The sequence below is a fragment of the Mus musculus genome, chromosome 16, assembly GCF_000001635.26.
Source record: "Mus musculus strain C57BL/6J chromosome 16, GRCm38.p6 C57BL/6J".
NCBI classification, from domain to species: Eukaryota; Metazoa; Chordata; class Mammalia; order Rodentia; family Muridae; genus Mus; species Mus musculus.
In genome coordinates this window covers 86,769,566-86,793,780 of record NC_000082.6, presented here as the reverse complement: position 1 = coordinate 86,793,780, position 24,215 = coordinate 86,769,566, and the positions used below count along the sequence as shown (strand labels likewise).

Here is a 24,215-nt window from a genome sequence, read left to right as displayed (position 1 = left end):
AGGAGCTAGTTCTTTGAGAATATCAACAAGATGGTTAAAGCCTTAGCCAGACTAACCAGAGGGCACAGAGTCAGTATCCACATTAATACAATCATAAATGAAAAGGGAGACATAACAATAAAAACCAGGGAAATTAAAAAAATTCATCATGTCCAACTACAAAAGTTTATAGTCAACTAAATTGGAAAATGTAGATGAAGTGAACAATATTCTAGACACAAGGTGCCAAAGTTAAGTCAGGACCAGATAAACATCTAAACAGTCCTATAATCCCTAAAAAAATAGAAGCTGTCATTAATAGTCTCCCGACCAAACCAAAACAACACAAAATCCAGGACCAGATGGGTTTGGTGGAGAATTCTATCAGACTTTTAAAGAAGACCTAATACCAATACTCTTCAAACTATTACACAAATTAGAAACAGAAGTTACACTACCCAGTTCATGTTTTTAAAATTTTATTAGGTATTTTCTTCATTTACATTTCCAGTGCTATCCCAAAAGTCCCCCATACCCTCCCCCACCCACTCCCCTACCCTCCCACTCCCACTTCTTGGCCCTGGTGTTCCCCTATACTGAGGCATATAAAGTTTGCACGACCAATGGGCCTCTCTTTCCACTGATGGCCGACTAGGCCATCTTCTGATACATACGCAGCTAGAGACTTGAGCTCTGGGGGGTACTGGTTCGTTCATATTGTTGTTCCACCTATAGGGTTGCAGGTGCCACAATTACACTTATACCTAAACCACACAAAGACCAAATGAAGAAAGAGAACTTCATATCAATCTCCTTTATGAACACTGATACAAAAATTCTCAATAAAATTCTTGCCCACTGAATCCACAAACACATCAAAATGATGATTACTCATGATCAAGTAGGTTTCATTTCAAGGATGCAGAGATGATTCAATACACTGAAATCAGTCAAAGTAATCCACTACATAAATAAACTCATTAGATGTTGAAAAAGCAATTGATAAAATTCAGCATCCCTTCATATTAAAAGTCTTGGAAAGATCAGGAATTCGAGGCTCATACCTAAACATAGTAAAAACCAATATAAAGAAAACCAGTAGCCAAAATCAAACTGAATGGAGAGAAACTTGAAGCAATCCCACTAAAATCAGGGACTACACAAGACTGTCCACTCTCTCCCTATCTATTCAACATAGTTCTTGAAGTTCTAGCTAGAGAAATTAGACAAGAGGAAATCAAAGGGATACAAATTGGATGGAAGAAGTCAACATATTTGCAGATGATATGATAATACATTTAAGGGACGCCAAAAATTCCACCAGAGAACTCCTAAAGCTGATAAGCGACTTCAGTGAAGTAGGTGGATATAAAATTAACTCAAACAAATCAATAGCCTTCCTCTACTCAAAGGATAAATAGGCTGAGAAAGAAATTAGAGAAATGACACTCTTCACAACAGCCACAAATAATATTACATACCTTCTTGTGACTCTAACAAAGCAAGTGAAAGATCTATATGACAAGATCTCAAAAGATGGAAAGATCTCCCAAGCTCATGGATTGGCAGAATTATTGTAGAAATGGCCATCCTACCAAAAGCAATCTACAGTTTCAATGCAATCCCCATAAAAATTCCAACTCAATTCTTCATAGAGTTAGAAAGAGCAATTTGCAAATTCATTTGGAATAACGAAAAGCCCAGGATAGTGAAAAACTATTCTCAACAATAAAAGAACTTCTGGGGAAATCACCATCCCTGACCTCAAACTGTACTACAGAGCAATAGTGATAAAAGCTGCATAGTATTGGTACAGAGACAGGGAGGAAGATCAATGGAATAGAAGTGAAGACCCAGAAATGAACCCACACACGTATGGTCACTTGATCTTTGACAAAGGAGCTAAAACCATCCAGTGGGGAAAAAAGCAGTATTTTCAACAAATGCTGCTAGGTTAACTGAAGGTCAGCATGTAGAAGAATGCAAATGGACCCATCCTTATCTCTTTGTACAAAGCTCAAGTTCTAGTGGATCAAGGACCTCAACATAAAACCAGATACACTGAAATTAATAGAGGAGAAAGTGGGAAAGGGCCTTGAAGATATGGGCACAGAGGGAAAATTCCTGAACAGAACACCAATGGCTTATGCTGTAAGATCAAGAATCAACAAATGGGACCTCAAAAAATTGCAAAGCTTATGTAAGGCAAAGGACACTGTCAATAAGACAAAAAGACAACCAACAGATTGGAAAAAGATCTTTACCAAACCTACATCCAAAAGAGGACTAATAACCAATATATACAAAGAACTAAAGAAGTTAGACTCCAGAGACTCAAATAACCCTACAAAAAATGGGGAACAGAACTAAACAAAGAGTTTTCAACTGAGGAATATTTAGCCCAGAGTCACCTAAAGAAATATTCAACATCCTTAGTCATCAAGGAAATGCATATCAAAACAACCCTGAGATTTCACCTCACACCAGTCAGAATGGCTAAAATTAAAAAACTCAAGTGACAGCAGATTCTGGCAATGATGTAGAGAAAGAGGAATGCTCCTCCATTGGTGGTGGGATTGCAAGCTGGTACAACCCATCTAAAAATAAGTTTGGCAGTTCCTAAGAAAATTGGACATACCTGTGGATCCAGCTATACAACTCCTGGGCATATACCCAGAAGATGCTCCAACATATAATAAGGACACATGCTCCACTATGTTCATAACAGCCTTATTTATAATAGCCAGCAGCTGGAAAGAACCCAGATGTTCTTCAACAGAGGAATGGATATAGAAAATGTGGTACATTTACACAATGAAGTACTACTCAGCTATTAAAAACAATGAGTTCATGAAATTCTTAGGCAAATGGATAGAACTAGAAAATATCATCCTGAGTGAGGTAACCCAGTTACAAAAGAAAATACATGGTATCACTCACTGATAAGTAGATACTAACCACAAAGCTCCAAATAACCAGGATACAATTCATATACCACATGAAGCTCAATAAGAAGGAAGACCAAAGTGTGGGTGCTTCGGTCCTTCTTAGAAGGAAAACAAAATACAGAAGCAAATATGGAGATAAAGTATAAAGCAGAGACTAAAGGAAAGGCCATTCAGAGACTGTCCCATCTCGGAATCCATCCCATATACAATTAACAAAGACAGACAGTATTGTGGATGCCAAGAAGTGCTTGCTGAAAGGAGCCTGATATGGCTGTCTCCTGAGAGGCATTGCCAGAGCCTTACAAATACAGTGGTGGATGTTAGCAGCCAACCATTGGAATGAGAGCTGGTCCCTAATAGAGGCATTAGAGATGGACTGATGGAGTTAAAGGGGTTTGCAGCCCCATAGAAAGAACAACAATATCAACCAATGAGACCCTTCAGAACTCCCAGAGACTAAGCCATCAACCAAGGAGTACAAGTGACACCAGATGCATATGTAGCAGAGGATGGCCCTTTCATGTATCAATGGAAGGAGAGGTCCTTGTTCCTATAAAGGCTGGATAGATGCCCCAGTATAGGGGAATCAAGGGTGGGGATTTGGAGTGGGTGAGTGGGTGGAGGAACACCTTCATAGAAGCAGGGAAAGGGAGGATATGATATGGTGTTTGTGGGAGGGAGGGAAACCGGGAAAGAGGATAACATTTGAAATATAAAGAAAATATCCAATAAAAAATGTTAATATTGGTTCATTTGAGTTTGTGGTTTCTGGACTTCCCTTTGGTTTTGTAAGTGTCCATGATTCATGGCAGAATGATACTCCGGACTCAATTAGTTTGCAAAAGCAGTGTGTTTTATTCTGCAGAAGTCCAGCATGCTGGGGTGTACCATATTCCAAGATGGAGATGTCCAAATGAGCTCATAGGCCTGACTAAAGCACATTAGGGGAATTTAGGGGGAGGAGTAGGTGCCCTCTATCTTAATCTGTTGGCTCTATCTCTAAAGATATTACAGAACCATTGCTAGGGTGTGGGGGGCTGGGAACTGTTTCTGCCGAAGTCTGGTAAACTGCAGCTGACCCATTGCCCTTGCCTCAGGCCAGGTGTTAAGAAGCTTCTAACTTGCCTGGATTTGCCCCGTTCTTGGAAACAGAGATATAGGCGTAGTCTCCTGTCATGGAGTCAGCCTGTCTCAGTTTATGCCTGTGCAGAGTCTGTCTCAATGCTTAGAGTTCTCCTCACATTACCAGCTATTATCTTTCTGTATCAGGGGTCTCTTCAGGTCACGCTTAGTTTTGCAGCCCATGGTCTGGGCACGATCTTTTGTGTTGCTTAGACTCAGGCATATGTCAAGCATTCTATGGTGTCTTGTGTTCTAGGAATGTCTTTCACTTGCATTGGGAGTATTAGAAAACTCATAATGCTGACACGTGAGCAGATGCATTACTGTCTTTGTCTTTGGATGGCATCTATGCTTTCCACTCTGTCACGAAGGCACCCCATCAGTACTATAATGTATTTTTAATTACCTTTAGTTGACCCTGTCCCCTGTGCTCCACTTTCTGGCCTACAACTCTGCCTGCTTTCCCAGGCCTGACAGCATCAGAGACAACCAAGTAAGACCTCACTCCCCAATTTCCTGGCTGCCAAGACCCCCTAAAGCACACCCAACAGCTGTAAATTTCACTCTGTCACCCATTTTTCAGCCTACAACTCTGCTCGCTTTCCTGGAAGCCTGTTGGCACCAAGAACAGCAGGTAATACCCCTTCACCAAGACATTGCCTGCAAAGTCCTCTTAAAACACACCCAAAACCTCAGTACAGGGGAACGCCAGGGCCAAGAAGTGGGAGTGGGTGGGTTGCAGAGTGGGGGGAAGGGTATGGGGGACTTTTGGGATAGCATTGGAAATGTAAATGAAGAAAATACCTAATAAAAATGAAATTAAGAAAAAACACACACACACACCCAAAAGCCTTAAATGGCACCCTACTCCCTAGACTCCATTTTCCAGCCCACAACACAGACTGTCTTCCAGGAGGCCACTGTGGTACCAGGAACTGTTGGCTATGCTGGTAATAGAGCCCTAAGAGGCAAGGTTAGTGTCCAAAATACCAGAGGCCATGTAGGATATATATATATATATATATATATATATATATATATATATATATATATATATACACACACAAAGATAAACATTCTACTTACTAGAACTGAGGACTCACTAGTCACTAGAACTCCGGGTCACTCTCTGAAGACAGAGTAAATAAAAACCAAGAGGAAAAAAATCACAAAAAAATCCATTTAACAAAGAAACCCAGAAATTAGCATCTCAGCCTATAATAACTGGAAAATACATATGACTTAAGGCTAGCATAAGAACACAATCAACAGTCAGAGCAACATGGTTCCACCAAAGCTCAGCTATCCTACCAGATTAAGCCTTGGATATCCTAACACAGCTAAAGCACAAGAAAATGACCTTCAACCCAATCTTAAAGAGGCATTTAAAGACTAATGTATAGATTCCTTAAGGAAACACAGCAAAAGTATAGCCAAACAGGGGAATGAAATAAATAAAACTGTTCAAGATTTGAAAATGGAAATAGAAGCAATAAACAGTACTCAAATGAGGGAATCCTGGAGATGAAAAACCCTAGGTAAGAGAACAGAAACTTCAGACACAGCATCACCATCAGAATATAAGAGATGGAACAGGGTATCTCAGGTGTGAATGACACAATAGAAGAAACTTGTCTCTTACAAGATACACAATCAACACAAATAAAAGAATCTCTGTCTCTTGCATCTTCTTTCTGCCCTTCCTATAATCATCCTTACTCTCCTAGTTGTGTTTTCTCAGTTGACTGTAATGGCTTGCTCTGGTAGAATGGTGTTCAGCATGAGGCTCAACTATGGGGGAGCCATGAAGAACAGTGTTGAAAAAGTGAGCTCTCAGAAAGACAGAAGGGAGCTCAGGAAAAGGGAGCAATCAGTGCGGTTTTTCTCAGGAGTAAAAAGACTTAAGAAAACATGGATAAGGGAGCTCAGAAAAAGTAAAGGAGATTGAAAAAGGTAAGAGAACTATTAAAAAGGTCAGAAAGAGAGGGAGAGGGAGAGAGAGAGACAGAGACTGAGACAGAGAGAGACAGAGAGAGAGAGACAGAGAGAGAGACAGAGAGACAGAAAGAGAGACAGAGAGAGACAGAGAGACAGAAACAAACAGAGAAAGAGACAGAGACAGAGAGACAGAGAGACAGAGAGGGAGAGAAATGAAAAGAATGGAAATGGAAACAGCTATATGCTTTTTGTGCAAATGTTTAATATGTTTCACTGAAGTAGGGCAACAACTACATAATGTTTTAGATTTTGTAGAAAAGGTTTGTCCTTGGTTACTTGAGAAAGGTACAATAGATATGGTAACCTAGAAGAAAGTTGGAGAAAGAACTCTAAATTCTTATTAAGTGCATGTAGTAGGTAGTGCCCATAGATACTTTTACTCTTTGGATCATGACTAGGGGTAGGGAGAGAAGTGGGTTTCAGAGAAGCTGTCCTGCCCTCAGTTCTGGGGACACTGCAGCTGAGGCAGAAATGTTGTGCTCTGGTATAGGTGAGTCACAAGCTCAAGATTTTAATTTCTCTTTAGTTTTCTTCTGAACATAAACTTAAAGATGCTTCTCATCATCCTAAAAACATCTCCATTCCATCTGTATATTGAGCCTTCTGGATTGAGGAATGAATGTTTTGTGGCTTTGAACCCAAGCCTATAGCTTTTCCTAGGTCTCAGAGGTCTAAGTCTACTCCTGTTATCTAACCAACACCTGTTAACTATAGTCTAAAATATGGATTTCAATACAATGCTAGATACTAATGTACATCCTTTTGTAAACTGATGTTCACATAAACTTCAGGGAATCAAGAGTCCTAAACTTGGATCTGCTTCTCATAGGCCAAATGGAATCCCGATAATGATACCTGCCTGTTCTGATCCAATCCAGCAGGTGGCCCCAAATATAAATTATAAAAACTAACATATATCATACAAGTTAGAATTTATATACATTGAAACATGTATACAGCTACATGCATGTTCACACATGCATGTGTTTAAATAAATTATCCATATTAAATATAAATTATACATTAAATATGAATCATATAATTTAAATATGAATTATATACATTGAATATTATTTAAATACATTAATATATTACACATAATAAATATAAATGATATGCATTAAATATTGTATGCTTTAAATGAAATTTATATAATTAAATATAAATTAGATATGTTAAAATATGAATTAAATGAGTTAAATCTATAAAACATAAGTTATATATTTTATGAGTATAAATTATATACATTGTTATGATTATGTTAGTATATATTATACAGTAAGTATAAATCATATGAATTAAATCTATAAAATATGAGTTATAATATATATAATATACATAATTTTGCATACAGGGGATAATGGAATGAGCCCATGGAGCTCTAAAATAATCAGTTACAAAAATTAAACAGTGAGGATTTGTATATTTCTTTACCACAAAATTTTAGTTTGAATTTTTTGAGCTTGGATGCCAAGAGATGTTCTGCTGCTACATGTCTATGGCACCTTACAACTAAGCATGTTTATGCCTAGGTGAAATGGAAGGATCCACTTACTGGCATATGGCATGACCCTGATCCGTATTAATATAGGGAAGAGGGCACATACATGTTTTTTTCTCAGGATGCTGAAAGTGCCAGGTAGCTGCCAGAGTAACTGGTGAGATGTGCCAATGCTGGTCCAAAAAATGATGCTGACGGTGATCTTGCTGAGTGAACTGACAATGGTGACAGGGAAGCTGTATTGAACATATGTTCCTGACCCACCTTTGCTACATCCTTCTGTATAGTCAAGGCCAGAAATAATTGTGACCTCTACAATACTCACCTTGGTTTGAGAGTAAAAAGTATTCCAAATTGGAGAATTACATTGAATGGGTGAGGGACTACCAATTTGTTTTACTAGACATAGTACCAAATTCTGGATGTGTTTCTGTGCACCCTCAGACTTGGAAGAAGGCTGTAGTATAAAGCATTAAGATGGAAATATCTATTATCAGACTGGACAAGCTGCCTTGCCTCTGGCTTTTAGACCTTGCAGGACAGAGAACATGAAGACTGCAGAATCTGCCTTCAAAAAAATCAATCAAGTGGACAATTTGTTATAATGACCCTCCTCTTTCCTTTAATGTGACCATGGACTGGTCAGGAAATCAATCCAATATTGGACAAAAGGAAATGACAGTGGGCATTTGGAGGGCTGGTTCTGGACATTATAAGAGACATATTTGGGAATTGGCACCTGCTTTGTATGATGTTACGTTCATTGTGGATAAAAATGAACAGGTTCTGAAGTTAAAGAAAATGTAACATCCTGTGTTACCCCACCTAATCTTACTAGTTGGGAGTGTTAAGTCTTTTATTAGCTTTGATAATGAATTCAATGTTTCTTATTTTAATTGTCTTTTGTCCAATTGTGTTTCTACACTGTATGAGAGTCAACCGGTAATGGTAGTACATTAAAATGCTTTTATTATGATTCCTGTAAATTTATCTGAATCATGGTTATTCAGAAAAAGGCTTACAAATATTGGAAGGGTTAGCTCACACTCTGGCAAGGAGTAAATGTATGGTTGAGCTGATGATTGCCGTTGTTGCTCCCATAACTCTTATAGCCAGTGCTATGACTTCTGCATTACCTTAAACACAGATGTACAAATAACCAGTTTTGTTAATCATCTTGCAGAATATGTAATTAATGCCCTGAGAACACAAGAAGATTTGGATAAGCAGCTAGAACAAAGAATTGACACATTATATAGTGCAGATCACTGGAGATGAAGTACAAAGAATGAAAAAGTCAGAGCCATTTGGAATGCCATGCTTAATAGCTCTAGATTTGTATACGTCCAAAAATGCACAATGAGAGTCAGCATAACTGGACTAGAGTAAAAAGGCAACTTTAGGGTATTTGAGATAATACTAATACTTCTTTAGATATATTAGCCCTGCATAAGGAGGTTGTAAGTTTAAGAAATGCAAATCCTTGTTTTTGACATGAATAGCATTACAAATGATATTCTGAAAAAAATTACAGGCTGTTTTTCCTCCATAGTCCTCATTCCCTTCTCTCTCATTGGGCACAGCAGGACTTGGCTTTATGATCCTTTTCATGGCATGTCTATTACATGTGCTTTTGAGAGAAATCATCAGGGCTTCTACAGATGTCAAAGCAGAGTTACATAAATCCAGGCTCCAAAGTTCTCCCTAGCAGAAGTTGGTACTCAATGATGGGTAAGATCATCTTGAAAACCTTCTCAACCTAAGACAGGCCACAAATATAAGATTATTTGCATGCCAATGATGGGTAAGAGCTATGTTTTCAAATGACAAGCTAAGACAGGCACACATTTCTGCTCTGTGACTGACAAAATGCCTCTTACAGATAAGAAAGATAGATAAGAGTCTCTCAGAGAGGGATCAACCTAAGACAGAGCGTGAGTGCTATAATTCATGTACTGATGATGGGTAGGGTAAAGGCCATACTTCCTTCTAAATCAGGGACATCCTTTCTGCACCAATAGGTGAGACAGCTTTGTCTTATATAGATTAGGAAAAGGGAGATATGTGGAGAGCACTTCCTGAGTTATCTTTGGCTGATTTCTTGCTTGTGATTAATCATGAATGAGTCTGCCTGCATCTGTCTTTGTTTTTAATTAAGATGTGCATTGTACCCTGCCAAGTTCCTCAGCTTACACATATGTTCTCAAGAGACTGTCCTAGCCTGAAGGAAATGTCCTTTGTCAAGCACAAATACTGTGTACCATAAACTCACCAAGTAAACATGTGTGGTCATTGTTTAACTTCCTGGGATTGGTCATATTTTGTGCTGTTTGCCTTTAAAAGACACTGAGAAAATACACACATTGTTTGCATGGTATCCACCAGCAGCCCTTCCATCTATGTCTCTTGCATCTTCTTTCTGCCCTTCCTATAATCATTCACAGTTGTGGTGTTTCTGTTGACTGTACTGGCTGAAATTGATACAACCAGTAAAAGGAAATGATAATCTAAAATGTTCCTGACACAAAACACCCAAGAAGTCTGGGACACTATGAAAACACCAAACCTAAGAAGAATAGGGATAGAAGTAAGAGAAGATTCCCAGCTACAAGAACCAGAAAATATTTTCAACAAAATCATGCAGGAAAATTTACCCAACCTAAAGATACATATGCCAATTTGTCTTAGTCAGGGTTTCTATTCCTGCACAAACATCATGACCAAGAAGCAAGTTGAGGAGGAAAGGGTTTTTTTCAGCTTACACTTCCACACTGCTGTTCATCACCAAAGGAAGTCAGGACTGGAACTCAAGTAGGTCAGAAAGCAGGAGCTGATGCAGAGGCCATGGAGTGATGTTCTTTACTGGCTTCTTCCCCTGGCTTGCTCAGCCTGCTCTCTTATAGAACGAAAACTACCAGTCCTGAGATGGCACCACCCAAAATGGGCCTGTTCCCCTTGATCACTAATTGAGAAAATGACCAGGCCCATTTTGGGTGGTGGATCTCATGGAGGCACTTCCGCAACTGAAGCTCCTTTCTCTGTGATAACTACAGCCTGTGTCAAGTTGACACAGAAAAACAGCCAGTACAATTGACCCCTTGTCAACTTGACATACAAACACATCACTATTAAGCCTCAATCCTTACTTTCTTAGTCATCCCCAAGATCTAAATAATTTAGTCCCTTTAAAATGTCCAATATCTTTTAAAATTCAAAGCCTCTTAACTGTGGGCTCCACTAAAATATATTCTTCCTTCAAGAGGGAAAAATATCAGGGCACAGTCACAATCAAAAGCAAAGTCAAACTCCAACTGTCCAATGTCTGGGATCCACTCACAATCTTCTGGATTCCTCCAAAGGCTTGGTTCACTTCTCTAGTCATGCCTTTTGTAGCACACACATTGTCTTCTAAGCTCCAGCTGCCTGTACTCGACTGCTGATACTGTTCTTGGTGGTCATCTCATGGTTCTGGCATCTCCAAAACACTGCATGACCCCTTCAGTCCTAGGCCATCAATTGCAACTGAGGCTGCACCTTCACCAATGGCCTTCCATGGCCTCTCACAGTGCCAAGCCTCAGATGCTCGGCATGAAGCCTTCATGCCTTCAAACCAGTACCACCTAGGTGACTCTTACACATTACCAATTCCTGCTGCAGCACAAGGTACAACTTTGGCTATCTCTGGAACACAGCCTCTTTGTGTTTTCAGAAAACACTTCCCAGAAGATGTCACCTCAGCGATGCTGGTCTCTCTCTCTCTCTCCCTCTCTCTCTTTCTCTCTTTTAATAAGGTATTTTCTTCATATACATTTCCAATGCTATCCCAAAAGTCCCCCATACCAGCGTCCCCCACTCCCCTACCCACCCACTCCCAATTCTTGGCCCTGGCGTTCCCCTGTACTGAGGCATATAAAGTTTGCAAAACCAATGGGCCTCTCTTTCCAATCATGACAACTAGGCTATCTTCTGATACATATGCAGCTAGAGACAAGAGCTCCGGGGTACTGGTTAGTTCATATTGTTGTTCCACCTATAGGGTTACAGAACCCTTTAGCTCCTTGGGTACATTCTCTAGCTTCTCCATTGGGGGCCCTGTGATCCATCCAATAGCTGACTGTGAGCATCCACTTCTGTGTTTGCTAGGCCTCGAAATAACCTCACAAGAGAGAGCTATATCTGGGTCCTTTCAGCAAAATCTTGCTAGTGTATGCAATGGTGTCAGCATTTGGAAGCTGATTATGGGATGGATCCCTGGGTATGGCAGTCTCTAGATGGTCCATCCTTTTGTCTCAGCTCCAAACTTTGTCTCTGTAACTCCTTCCATGGGTGTTTTGTTCCCATTTCTAAGAAAGGGTAAAGTGTCCACACTTTGGTCTTAGTTCTTCTTGAATTTCATGCGTTTGGCAAGTTGTATCTTATATCTTGGGTATCCTAAGTTTCTGGGCTAATATCCACTTATCAGTGAGTACATATTGTGTGAGTTCTTTGTGATTAGGTTACCTCACTCAGGATGATACCCTCCAGGTCCATCCATTTGCCTAGGAATTTCATAAATTCATTATTTTAATAGCTGAGTAGTATTCCATTGTGTAAATGTACCATATTTTCTGTACCCATTCCTCTGTTGAGGGGCATCTGGGTTCTTTCCAGCTTCTGGCTATTATAAATAAGGCTGCTATGAACATAGTGGAGCATGTGTTCTTCTTACCGGTTGGGACATCTTCTGGATATATGCCCAGGAGAGGTATTTTGGGATCCTCCGGTAGTACTATGTCCAATTTTCTGAGGAACCGCCAGACTGATTTCCAGAGTGGTTGTACAAGCTTGCAATCCCACCAACAATGGAGGAGTGTTCCCCTTTCTCCTCACCAGCATCTGCTGTCACCTGAATTTTTGATCTTAGCCATTCTGACTGGAGTGAAGTGGAATCTCAGGGTTGTTTTGATTTGCATTTCACTGATGATTAAGGATGTTGAACATTTTTTCAGGTGTTTCTCTGCCATTCGGTATTCCTCAGGTGAGAATTCTTTGTTCAGCTCTGAGCCCCATTTTTAATGGGGTTATTTGATTTTCTGGAGTCCACCTTCTTGGGTTCTTTATATATATTGGATATTAGTCCCCTATCCGATTTGGGATAGGTAAAGATCCTTTCCCAATCTGTTGGTGGCCTTTTTGTCTTATTGATGGTGTCTTTTGCTTTGTAGAAGCTTTGCAATTTTATGAGGTCCCATTTATCGATTCTTGATCTTAGAGCACAAGCCATTGCTGTTCTATTCAGGAGTTTTTCCCCTGTACCCATATCTTCGAGGCTTTTCCCTACTTTCTCCTCTATAAGTTTCAGTGTCTCTGATTTTATGTGGAGTTCCTTAATCCACTTAGATTTGACCTTAGTACAAGGAGAAAGAAATGGATCAATTCGCATTCTTCTACATGATAACCACCAGTTGTGCCAGCACCATTTGTTGAAAATGCTGTCTTTTTTCCACTGGATGGTTTTAGCTCCCTTGTCAAAGATCAGGTGACCATAGGAATGTGGATTCATCTCTGGGTCTTCAATTCTGTTCCATTGGTCTACTTGTCTGTCGCTATACCAGTACCATGCAGTTTTGATCACAATTGCTCTGTAGTACAGTTTTAGGTCCGGCATGGTGATTCCACCAGAGGTTCTTTTATCCTTGAGAAGAGTTTTTGTTATCCTAGGTTTTTTGTTATTCCAGATGAATCTGCTGATTGCCCTTTCTAATTCGTTGAAGAATTGAGTTGGAATTTTGATAGGGATTGCATTGAATCTGTAGATTGCTTTTGGCAAGATAGCCATTTTTACAATGTTGATCCTGCCAATCCATGAGCATGGGAGATCTTTCCATCTTCTGAGATCTTCTTTAATTTCTTTCTTTGCAGACTTGAAGTTCTTATCATACAGATCTTTCACTTCCTTAGTTAGAGTCACGCCAAGGTATTTTATATTATTTATGAGATAATTTAAATAACTGTTTTAGTTTATTTGCTGTTATGGAAGAAAAATGAAACCAACAATAAGAGAAACTACAGAAAACATACAAATGCAGGGAGATTGAAAACAAAAAAGTCGATCAAAGCAATGAGGTTGGAAAATTTAAAATGTTCATAATTGCAAACATGTTACATTGCATTATAACATATGAGATACAATGAAACTAGATATAGCAAAGCCTTGCTTCTGGATAGAGACAAGACAGACATGGCACACAGAACAATGGCAGTTTATAAAAATACAATGGGAAACTCCATGTTAGAAGGAGATGTTTAATTTTATTCAGGCAGGTTGATTCAGTGAGCCAAAGAGGGCTTTTAATTGCTGGACTTTAATATTTTGATAGATGGATCTTGGTAACTAGTCTTATGAGGAAGAAGTGTCCAAATAAGAGAATGGACCTTGAGGACTAGCATTAGGGGTATAAGTTAATTTTTTTCTAAGACAGAGAGAATCATGGAGCAGGGCAAAGCCTGTCTGATCCATGATCAGCACACATGAGCTAGCCAGAGTCCCTTTGCTAATACTTCTGTCTTTGAATCTTTCTCCTGTAACTAGCTTCTCACTCATGTTTCTGGAAGCAACCCTGGTAAAACTCATTGGTCCAACAAATTGGATTTTGGTTGCATACCTGTTTCTACTGATAACAGCTCCTTAATGGTGTGTGTGTGTGTGTGTGTGTGTGTGTGTGTGTGTGTGTGTGTGTGTGAGAGAGAGAGAGAGAGAGAGAGAGAGAGAGAGAGAGAGAGAGAGAGAGCATGTACCTGTATGTGTGTTTTGAATCCATCTAGAAAGAGGCCACATGATAATAATATTAAGTAATGATAAACCAACTTCGGGAAGATAACCATCCTGATTTCTCTCACATATGCATTCTAGATTTATAGACACATAGGAGAGTCACATACATGTGCATAGGCACATAAATATGACATTGAAAATAAAACAAGACTGTGGGGGAGAAAACACATATTAAGTCTGAAGCAACAGCCAATCAAACTTAGACTTCAAATATAAAATCTCATCCTGGTTTATAAACATCATTTATATAAATCCAGATAGGAAGGAAGTGAACTAAGGACATTATCCTTGTACAACACAAGTGCTTTTAAAATGGTTGCTAAAAAACTAAACATGAATTGATAATATGAAGTAGCTTCCAAAAATGGAGAACTTGTCTTTATCTTAGCCACAATGCTTTAGTAAAGTCAGAATAAAAAAAAACCTCACCATGTCAACATAATTAAATCCTCATTACATAATTTAATTGCTTCCCACTTTTTTGCTGGCTCTGGCCACTTACATGCATCATCATTCAGACAGCCTAATTATGATATAGACACGATTATTCAGATGTAATCTGACCATCTGATACTCTGTCACAAAGTGTGATCTTTACTAAACATATTAAAATGTTTACAGAAAGACAAGTGTCTGAACTTTGTTTCATGCATGCCTCTAATGTACAAGGACACATCTGGAGAAGAGCTTGCACACAACATGGAGTTTAGAAAAATATGTTCTGCCAGGAAAAGAGGATTCTTAAGAAAACATGAAAGCTGTTTCATTTTATTTTATTTTATTTTTTTGTACTTGAAGGATCGTTTTCTGGAAGTCTGTAGTGCTATTCCAATTTTTCATTGTTTGTTTCTAGAGATCACAATTAGATATATTGAAATCAATTTCAAGAATCCTTCATCAGTGCTCTTGTTCTAAACCTTGGCTTGTAGCTGAGGATTAAGTAGGGAAGGGAGAACATATTCTCTGTCTTAGGAAACCTTGTGGATGACTAGAGAAACTACCATTACAAACCATGTCAGGTCCCTTTAATGCTTCCATGGTAAACTTCCAAATAGTCTCAGACTTCTTTCATTTTATGAACTGTGCTTTTGTGGAACACTGCTCTATACACTGTACTTACAGTGTGCATGACTGTTCATATTAGTGCCTTCTATTTATAATAGTGAACCTTTAGTTAATAATGAACATACATCTCCATGGATGTTCACATACATCTATGGAGAGCATATGTCTACAACACAGGGTAATGTAGGAACGATTTATTCAAATTTGCATTAGCATTTGTACATGAGAACATTTGTAATGGAATTAGTTGAATAACATATTTGTGTGTCAAATTATCAGCAAGAAAGTGAATTGACAATTTGATTATTAGTGGCAAAAGATATTTATTTTTGCTTGTTTGTTTGTTTGTTTGTTTGTTTGAGACAGGGTTTCTCTGTGTAGCCCTAGCTATCCCGGAACTCACTTTGTAGACCAGGCTGCCTCGAACTCAGAAATTCTCCTACCTCTGCCTCCTGAATGCTGGGATTAAAGGCGTGCACCACCACGCCCGGCATAAAGATATTTATTTTTTGTCATACCTTAAAGAGGGAAAGCAAATAATGACATTAGTTCCACTCCTCAACTTTAAGGGCAGGGCCTCCATGGTAACCCTAGACACAGATACCTATGTTCAAGGAAGAAACAGATGAGATGTGATGGTGACTTATGTTTGAGTTGTCTTTCATTAGAAACTAAAGCTTTCTTAAAACCCCTCCATATGTTCCTGTAGATGTCTGGTTGGTTGGAACTGAGTACTGTGGTCACATGAAAGCAGGAGAGTCTGGGAAATGGGCATGGGTAGCAGTGTTGTACCAGAGCCCCTCAGTGGTTTTATGGTTAGGAAAATTCTTCAGCTTGTCAAAATCTTTCATGTCTTGCTGAACAAAAGTTGCCTACCTACCCCAACCTTTTTGAGTATATTAGTATACTCACAGTATCCAATTCCTGGGGTTGTTTGGGATACCATGAATGTTGTGATTGTTAACATCTTAACTGAAAGTAAAGGCATAGTTTGGGGAAGTATAGAATGAAAGCCAAAGTAGATATGTGTCAGGGAAGCAATATTATCTGTCATGTCAATTTTTTATTAATAAATTATTTTATTTGTTTACATTCCAAATGCTGCCCCCTCCCAGATGTCAGTTTTCTAAATTACAATTACACACACACACACACACTATATATATATATATATATATATATATATATATATATATATATATATATATATATATAAAATTCAACATGAAAGCATTTGAACAAATTCCATATTAATTGACTACTTTGCATAAGTAAGATAGGTTACATCCTCAAAAGAGGCATGACTAATTGAAAGAGGGATCTTTTGAAAATCAAAATGTAATGTGACAGCAAGGAATTATTAACTATGCGGTATGAACCGGAAATTCATAACCTGAATCCATATAAAAATTATTTGAAAGTCTGCTTAAAATACAATACTTCCTACAATCTACTAAATATACAGGGTTTAAGAATACAGTGGGAACATTTGGAGATATAGCTTTAGTGGTAGAAGAATTACATCAGATTAGTGAAAAATTATATTTGATCTCAGCAGAACAGACGACAGGGAGATAAGGAGAAAAATAAAGGGATAGGAAGAAAGAAAGACATACACACATATATGCACACACATATACACACATATATGTATGTATACATATATATGTATATATGTATATATGTATACCTGTACATATACATATATACAGAGTATATATAGAGTATGACATATAGATTTAGATTCATACGGAAATTTTAATATTGTGCCACAAAGATGACATGCATTTTGTATGTGGAGGAAATTTGAAGATAGACCTGAATTAAGACAAGTGGTGAATAGCAACAAGCAAAACAATCCTGCTAGAGATGTATGGAATGTATATTTTCCTAAATTTGATGAAATCCCAGGGGTCCAGTAGTGTCTTTAGACAGCCAATTATATAGAAGAATATCTCTGGACAACAAAACCATTACATAGCTTGCTTTTAACTTGAAGGAAAAATGTATTGCTATTCCACTTGTTGACAAATCCACATGTGCCCAAAGTAAAACCACATGCCGAGGAGATTGTCATAAATCTTAATTACACGTAAATTCCATACTGTAGCACTTATGAAACATTTGCCTGTTACTTATTATAGCCCATGACTGCATTTGACAAATGATTGCTAAGCTAAGCTTCATGTACACACTTCATTTTACAATTACTCTCAGATATTACTCTTTCTCTCCTGTGCTGTCTTCTAACAATAACATAGATGTAAATATTTACTTAGATTATCATATTTTTACTTCACTGTGTATGTTTTATTCCCAATACATATCATTTTACATTGCATTTCTTACATGTTTCTTTCACAATTCTTTGAGTATTACAAAACTACTGATGATTTTGAAAAGTAAGGAACAATTATTCAGGGAAAGCTTAGGGAGACAGAAGAAACTCTTTCACCCATGATCATTTCTGATTCCTAATTCAGATGGCTCTACAGAAACATTGTGTGGTTTCTAGTACAGTTTCCCTTCTATTGATGTGGGTCTTAAGTCCAATTAGGGAGGTTTTGGTTACCACCATGTAAGGGACACTAGTTTATGATTAGGGATTCCTTGTTGGTCACTGTTGTGGTTCATAGGTGTCACAGATTGGTAGACTAGTAATTTCTTCTCTCCCTTGGCAGCTTGTATAGTACCTTCTGCTAATGGGGAAATGTGAAAGCTAGACTGCAGGATTTTAAGTTAGATTGAGCTGTAATCACTAAGGTCCTGGGTCCTAAATGTGCACTGTCTTTAGCAGTAGAGACTTACCTTCAACTTATGAGAGACAACCAAGTGCATTGACAATACTTTTATTGTTTTATTTGGCTGTCAAATACAGAGTAATTAGCCCTATAACATGCAAACAGTGGACTTACCAGGTTGTATTTATATATTTGTGTATGTTTAAATATATGTATACGTATATGTGCATATGTATATGTATGTGTGTATATGTATATTAATGTGATAGGTTTGTATATATTAAACTGTATATTATATATTATAACCATAATAAGAACCATATCTATCTATCTATCTATCTATCTATCTATCTATCTATCTATCTATCTATCTATCTATCTATCTATCTGTCTATAAGAGAGAGATGGGGGCAGAGAGATAAGCTCTCAATTTGAGAGTTGGAACATTAGGGAGAGGCTGGAGGGAGGAAAGGGGAAGATGGCCTATACCTATTTTTATAATTATTTACCTATAATATTGAGTAGAGTTTCATGTGCAAGAATACATAGAACAGAGTAATATTTCTAATTTACCCTCCACATCTCTCCAGAAAGCACTTGAAGCAATTAGAAGATTGAATCATTACCACTGCTGGGTTGATAATCATTTCTCAGGCTGTCTTTTGGCAAAGAGCAAGCTACATTTTACATTGCTTGAGTCACAATGGTCAGTCTTCTCAAACGGAAGACTTCAAGGTAAATAAAACAACATACTTTCTCTGCAGTGCTTCCTTGAAATGTTTGAGCTTCAGTTAGCTTCCTCCCAGTGTTACAGTCATCACTCAGTGATCATGTGTAAATGTTAGGTTTCATGTCACCCATACACTCCATTTCTCCAAAGGAAACATCACTAGGTGCTAATGACTATGTTTGAAAACTGAACTAGAAAAGCAGCTCTTTGTATTACTTATGGTCATCATTACATATTGAATAACATACAAAACTTTCCCCCAAATTGACATTTGAAAGTAAAATATATCTCAGCTTGAATTAATTCTGTGAAAACTACACATCATTCCTGAAAATAATTAAGTGTTGAAAGACTAAGTTAGAGAAAGTAATGATACCACTTCATTGTGTAGTTGATTATGTAAGTTTTACATACAACTCAAAGATGAGGAAGATATTCTAAATAAACCAAAATAAACTCTACTTTTAAAAGCTTGATTAGAGTGTGGAAGTAACACCAGATAAGAGAGAGTGGGAATGGGTGTTTTGTTCCCAATTCTAAGAAGGGGCAAAGTGTCCACACTTTGGTCTTCGTTCTTCTTGAGTTTCATGCGTTTAGCAAATTGTATCTTTTATCTTGGGTATCCTAAGTTCCTGGGACAAAGTTTGGAGCTGTGACGAAAGGATGGATCATCTAGAGACTGCCATATCCGGGGATCCATCCCACTAGCAGTTTCCAAACGCTGACACCATTGCACACACTAACAAGATTTTATCGAAAGGACCCAGATGTAGCTGTCTCTTGTGAGACTATGCCGGGGCCTAGCAAACACAGAAGTGGATGCTCACAGTCAGTGATCACAGGGCTCCAATGTAGGAGCTAGAAAAAGTACCCAAGGAGCTAAAGGGATCTGCAACCCTATAGGTAGAACAACATTATGAACTAACCAGTACCCCGGAGCTCTTGACTCTAGCTGCATATGTATCAAAAGATGGCTTAGTCGGCCATTACTGGAAAGAGAGGCCCATTGGACTTGTAAGCTTTGTATGCCCCAGTACAGGGGAATACCAGGGCCAAAAAGTTGGAGTGGGTGGGTATGGGGGACTTTTGGGATAGCATTGGAAATGTAAATGAGGAAAGTACATAATAAAAATATTAAAAAAAAAAGAAAAGAAAGAGCCGAAATGAAAGCTGTAGTCCTTCCACCACCATAGCTAAAGCCAGCGGGAGCAGTATTCAAGCTAGTCTGAGAAACGACCAGTTTTAATTTTTGGGTCAATAATTAACAAACATCTCCACTTCAGCATATCCTGAAGCAGGCAAAGGGAAGAGAGGAATGGTCTATACTCAAAGGCTGCCGTGCAAATGCCGGATGATATTCCCTTTCTTGTTGACTTTATAGGAAGTCACATTCTATGTTCTTAAAGTTTAAATCTCACTGGCCAAAGTATGATATAACACTGTTTGGGGATCCTAAGAGCTTCTTATGTTATTTATTTGCTTACATTTATGTGTGTGTGCTCAAGTAGAAGCCAGAAAACACACTGAAGGAGTTAGTTAACAATTTCTATAAATTTATCCAAAATTGACTACATCTAAAGACAAAAAAATCTCAAAAATATATAAAAAAGAAATAACAGTGTGCATCCTATCTGACCACCTTGGATTAAAGCTGGATATCAATAACAATAGAAAAACAATCAACCCTAATAATATAGTTTAAATCTAGAGGTTACTGGGTTTCATTTTTATATTTTCTTAATTTTGAAGACAATTTTTGCTATATAGTCACAGTGAACTAAAATGTTACAGTCCTCCTGCATCAACCTCTGGAAAGCTGGATAAGAGGCAAGTGGCTCCATACATTGGCTTATTGTCCCATTTCCATACATGTATGCAAAATATAGAGGTGCCCTTGGTAAACACATTTAAGGTAAAATTAGTTTATCTAATTAGATGTCTAAAGCTGGTGTCTGATTAAGGGGCAGACAAAATGATTAGTCAGAGAACAATCTGACAGAATGATTCAGAGATTGGATACAGTCTGTTCTCTTGAGCTGAACAATACAGGAAAGAGAAGCTGTCTAAGAGCTGCACAGGGAGGAAGAGTGAGTCAGTTGGGAGTCAGTGCAGGGAATGCAGTGAACTGGAGTTGAGTTGCTTCCCGAGTTTATCCAGTTCAGTGCAGGTCAGCATAGGCAGCTGAAGCCATAGAATAAGTGCCCAGGAAACTAGGAAAATTGACAGAGTTAGTTTGAGGCCAAGCAGAGAAATTGAGTGAGAAGCTGAGAGAAGCTAGGTTGAATCTAGCTTGGAGAGGAGTTTGAGCCAGAACAGCTGAGCTCAACCAACCAGCAAGAACCCAGAATGAACTAGAAAGGGTGAGTTTATTCTCAGTAAGCCTTGAAGACAGAGAAAACAATACATCTACTATATAAAGGATACTTATACACTTATGAGCTCACTTTCCATATATGTGACAATATTAGTTTCTGTGATTGTCTAATTTAGTTCTTGCTAGTTGAAGTCTATTCTGAACTTCAACACATCAATTAACTTCAGTTTTCACACTATTCAATAGAAATGAGTTCTTGCCACATAGTAGAGCTCATACAAAATGCTTTGAGTTTACTGGCTATTCCCTTACATACTTATAAATTGCCAAATAATGATGTGAGAGGATAATGAATTATTCCAGCATCAAATCTTCTAGAGACAAGGCTTATAGATAGTTACTCCAAAGTATGACTTACGTATGCTCACCTATCTCTCCCAACCCATTTTTCTCTCCCTAGCCCACATCTCAGGAGTGAAATTAGTCTGATTCTATAAGATAAGAGATACTACTGGGATATAATTGCTAGTGGACCTTCCCACTGTTTGAAATAACCGTTCCTTGCTTCAAGATGAGTTCAGGTCTAGTATTTCCCAGTGCCACTCACTTTTCCATACCATGCTGCAGAATTGTAAAGCAGAGTTGGCAAGTCTTAAATTGTAGTGGCTTTTCTCTTTCTCTCATACTCTGATAGGCTAGATGTAAAGATGCAAGCCACGTTTTTTTTCTATTCAAGTATGCAGTAGCAGCCTTATACATTTAATATTTATATTTAAATAATATTCATGTTTAAAATTTGAAGCTCTTATTGCTAACATAGTGTTTAAGGTATACCTTTCAGACTTAAAGAAAAAGCCAGAGGCCTCCATTTCCCAGCCAAATGGGATCTCTTAGGTATAGAACAGGGAAGCATTTATCATGTGTATATGAGTCTATATTCCTGCTCTATTTTTTCCTAAGATATCCAACTTGATATTTATATAGGAAAATGACTAGAACACCTTCAGAATTCACTATGTTTGAAAGCACTTACTGCTCCTACCAAGTTCACAGGTTGGGTTCTCATACCCACAGATTGGGCAGCTCAAAATCACTTGTGATTCCTCTTCTAGTGCCCTTTTTGGCATTCATAGTCCTTTGCATGTAAGTAGAACACATGAAATTCACTCATAGATACATTCATACACTTCAAAATTTTAAAGAGAGACAATTCAAAAATATTTCCACATTCCCTAAAACATTTATGAGATGCTAGTAGCCAGTCAGATTAAGTCTTCATCAATGTGAGATTTATCATCGGAGAACAGAATTTCATTCTTTTCATTGCTTGCACACGAAAGATACACTTTTCTTTTCTTTTCTTTTCTTTTCTTTTTTCTTTTCTTTTCTTTTCTTTTCTTTTCTTTCCTTTCCTTTCCTTTCCTTTCCTTTCCTTTCCTTTCCTTTCCTGTCCCCCTCCCATCCCCCTCCCCCTCCCCTTCCCCCTCTCCCCTCCCCTCCCCTCCCTTTCTTTTCTTTTCTTTTCTTTTCTTTTCTTTTCTTTTCTTTTCTTTTCTTTTCTTTTCTTTTCTTTTCTTTTCTTTTCTTTCTTTTTTGAATCCCTTCTCTTTATTTTGGCTTACAGTTCCTGGGGTGGATATAGTCAATCATGATAGGAAAGGTAGGAAACAGGAAGAAGGGTAGTCACATTGTATCTACACTCTGGAAGATACACTTTCAAGAGATTATGACACAACTGTCACTGTGTCATTAAAACAAACAAATAAAAAACAGAGAAAAACAACACAAAAATACTTTCTCTGATATTTAGAATTTTTATGGTGGTCATTAACTTACACTACCATAAAATAATCTTGCTTTAGAGATGAGGAAGTTAATGCTCACACAGGATTAAGAACTTATGTTTCTATGGTACTGAAGTTTCGGGATGGAGACTAAATTAGAATTGTTGCCCAAGTAGAGACATCTGTTAGTATCACAGCCTTATGGTTAGCCTAAGGACACAGGGGAGTCCTAGAGTTCATCTTCTGTAGCCTGCATCATCCCATGTGGGCTAACATGATATGGACATCAAGTTGGATGATCTTCATCATGAGAGACTCTGGTCTTTGATTGCCATGCATGCACAGTCAACTGAAGTAATGTCTGTCTTCTCTTATGTTTATTTACAGGAAAAAGAAACTTGGAGTAAGATGAAAGAAGAAAGAGGAAAGACAAGAAATCAAGAACTCCAAAGGTCACAAGGCAGGAACATAAGAAAAGAAATAAAATTTTTCTCTTTGTATTAAAATTTTTAATATTATAATGTAATAATTATACTATAAATATCAGGGAACATCTCTATTGTCAGCCTCGTCTTTTTGGTGGGCATGTGAGTTGTCAAAAGATCAGCTTCCATACTGGGCAATGCATTATGGCTTACATAAAGTTTTATTTATGTAGAAAATACTCTGTTAAGTATTGCAGTATGGAAGGCTTATTACTGATGGGTCAAGAATAAAACTGATCCCCAATATGGAAATCAGTATAGCAATTCTTTAGAAAATTAAAATAACTACAATATGATCCAAATAAGTGTTTAACTGAAAGATGCCCAGTGAATGAATCACACAGATAACTGCATAATATTTCCACTGAACCACTTTCCCAATGGCTAAGTAGCAAATTTATGGAACTAATGTAAGGGATCATCAGGATACAGCTATATAAAGAGAAAGTGTGGAACTCATACAGAGATACACATACAGACACACATCTGCACACAGTAATGTGTAAACACACACCTACATGGACAAACACAGACACAGGCACACACCACAGATGCATACACAGACACCAACATATATATACACACATACACTGACACACATAAAAATAACCACTTAGCAAACATATGGTAAGACAGGGTTTGTTCATCTTGCACTCTGAGGTAACAGTCTGTCACAGAGGGGAATCAGGTCAAAAACTGAAGGTAGAAACCATGGAAGAAGGAACTGAAGGAGA

The 24,215-nt window shown here is 38.0% G+C and overlaps 1 long non-coding RNA gene across 1 annotated transcript in view; it reads left to right on the top strand.

Moving 5' to 3' along the window:
• Nucleotides 1-23,855, top strand: part of Gm32461 (predicted gene, 32461) — a 36,588-nt gene extending 12,733 nt beyond the window's left edge. The window contains exons 5-6 of the long non-coding RNA NR_153789.1: nucleotides 18,759-18,903; nucleotides 23,384-23,855. This is a non-coding gene — a long non-coding RNA (predicted gene, 32461). The remainder of the gene's footprint in view (nucleotides 1-18,758; nucleotides 18,904-23,383) is intronic.
• Nucleotides 23,856-24,215: the final 360 nt, after the last annotated feature.